The sequence below is a fragment of the Furipterus horrens genome, unplaced genomic scaffold (genome assembly GCF_987537825.1).
Source record: "Furipterus horrens unplaced genomic scaffold, mFurHor1.1.pri manual_scaffold_9, whole genome shotgun sequence".
Lineage (NCBI taxonomy): Eukaryota > Metazoa > Chordata > Mammalia > Chiroptera > Furipteridae > Furipterus > Furipterus horrens.
In genome coordinates this window covers 58297206-58300111 of record NW_028327179.1, presented here as the reverse complement: position 1 = coordinate 58300111, position 2906 = coordinate 58297206, and positions in this window count along the sequence as shown.

The window sequence follows — 2906 nt, the reverse complement described above, 5'->3', positions numbered from 1 at the left end:
GTTGTTCTGATTCGTTGTTTTTTGCTTTCTTGTGTTCCATATCAATGATTTGATTCTTGGCTTCATCCACTCAACTGTTGTTTCCATGTAAATTATTCTTTATTTCAATTAGTGTATCCTTCACTTGTGACTGGGTATTTTTTATGCTGTTGAAGTCCTCACTAAGTTCCTCGAGCATTCTTCTAACCAGTGTTTTGAACTCGGCATCTAATAGATTGCTTATCTCCATTTCATTTAGCTATTTTTTCTGGAGTTTTTATCTGTTCTTTCATTTGGGCCATGTTTCTTTGTCTCCTCATTTTGGAAGCTTCCCTATGTTTATTCTATGTATTAGGCAGAGCTGCTTTGACTCTGTGTCTTAGTAGTGTGGCCTAATATAGTAGGTATCCTGTAAGGCCCAGTGGTACAGTCTCTCCTATCACCCAAGGTGAGTATTTGAGGTGCACACTTCATGTGGTCTAAGTATACCCTTCTCTTGTAGTTGAGCCTTGGTTGCTGTTGGCAGATCAATGGGAGGGATTTACCCAGGCCAGTCAGCTGCAAGGATTAGCTGTGACCACTTACCTTTGCTCTCCTTGGGGAATCATCTGTTCAGGGGCAGGGTGGTGTTGCTCTGATGTTGTCTGTAGCTGTCCACTGCTGTGATGGCCTTGGAGTTTCCCAGGTGATGCAGGCCAAGGTCAGCCCCCACGTGTGATTTTCCCAGGGCACCCTGCCTGAGCCATAAAGGGATCTGAGATGGCTGCTACTTGTGCTGGGCTTGGAGATTTCCAGGCAAAGTCAAGCTCTGAATCTAGGCTGTCTTCTGCTATTGCCAGGCCTGGGGTTCACTGAGGCCAGCTGTTTCTTGTTTGAGAGTATTTAAGAAATTGTGAAACATGAACCACAACCAGTCATTCATATGGAAAGCATCTTTGGTGGGCCCATAAATTGGGTGGGGAAGAGTCTTTGGGGATCTCCAAGTGGGTCAAACAGTGTCAGCCAGGTTGATGGAGTCAGATATGCCAACAGCTTGCTGGATCTCTGCGGGGAGGGTTTAGAAAAGAGACAATGGCCTCTGCTTGTCTTGATGCCAGACACTTCAGTTTCTCTCTGAATACCACTGGTGCCTTTCAAGTTGCTCCAGGGTGCTGGAGCTCAGAGGGAGGGAGTGAGTGAGTAGGTGAATCTGTGTGTACACTCTTCTGGGGCTCCCAAATACTTATCCACCTCACACAGGTGAGAGAATAGCCTGTTCCAGGTGTGTGCCCCTCCTACCAGTTTGGATGGATGTGGTTTCTTTAATTCCATAATTGTCAGACTTCCATTCAACTCAATTTCTGACTGTTCCGAGTGATGTTTGTTCTATATTTTAGTTGTAATTTTGATGTGGTTGTGCGAAGAGGTGAGCCATGTCTTCCTATGCTGCCATCTTGACCAGAAATCCATTCTGTTAGTGTTCAGGTGTTTATCAACAATGATTGTTCTGCAGTTTAATTGTAATTTTGATGTGGTTGTGAAATTTGGATAGCATAGCAGTTACCTACTCCACCATCTTTACTAAATGCTACATAGATGTTTTTAAATCTAGAGTTTTTCTGGATTATAAAATAAGGTTCTAAATGTAGGGAGAAAACAGCCAAATACCTTCACATTCCTCAGGGTAAAAACAAGGCTAATATACTTGGGTAGCCTGCTCTCAGAGTCCACTTTTATTCCTCTACCTGAAACAAGGAGCTAGTGAGCTCTTAACTCTCAAGAATTTGTGCAATGAGAATTTATACACTCGACACCTGTTTTTGCACCATAGCACAATGAAGATAAAAGTGTAACAAGCTGGGTGAATGAAATTAAAGACACAAAGGATAAGATAAATTTGGTGCTACATAAAATCATTTGGAAGAAGAACTCATTAGGTTGTAAAAATGAATCACGGTGAGAACAGAGTCCTATTGGCAGAGAAGCAGTCATTAGAGAATAATTCTGTTGTTGTTATGGGCCTCTGCATGGAGGGTGTATTTGTGATGATCCCTTCTTTACTGAGATTTTGTTCTCACATATCATTTATGTTTATGCCTGCCAAATGGAAGAGCCTTTATTTGTCATTGCATTTCTTAGCCAATTCTTCATCTCCGAGGCTTGAGTTCATAGGACCTGAAGTAGTACAGTAAGTATGCCTGGGAAATACATCAGTAAACACTAACAGAAAAAGACAATGCTGAGGGTATAAGCTTATTCCACAGAATAACAGGGATGAAGTTAATAAAAGGAAAGATGGATGATCAATATCAGAAAATATACCCCTGCCATTCTACTTTAAGAATAACTTCCCAAGGGAAGTTGTGAAAAATCCCACTGCTTAAAAAATTTGAGAATAGATTAGATGATATACTGAAGAGTATCCTCCAGGGAGTCAAATGTACTGTGGTCCAGAGAGTGAGATAAAAGAGCCACAAATCCCACAATGTGGTCTTTTGTGGTTATGATTCTAAGTGCCCAGTAACTCTTGCTTTATTTAATCCTTTGCTACAACCAATATGAATTTCTCCAGTCTGAACTGAAAAACATCACTTTAGAATTTGAGCTCTGGTGGGCCTACATGCCCTTGTCCTGGCTAGTTAATAGGCTATTCAGGGAAGCATTTGTTTTGCACATTGCTCTGGTTGACAGTGTGATCTCCTCCTCACCTTTTCCCACACTTCTCCTCTCCTCTCTTCTCTTCTTTTCTCCTTTCTTCTCTCCTCCCCCTTCTTCTTTCCCCTCACTTCCTCTTTCCTCATCTCCCTTCTTCTCCTCTCCTTCCCTCTCTTACTCTCCTCTAAATTAAGGAACAAGATATGGGATTGTGAAAGTCTGGAAAGTATTCCTCTGAGAATGAGTCATCATGGTTTTTCTGTATCATGTCTGCTCTCTGCTGCTCTCTGCCC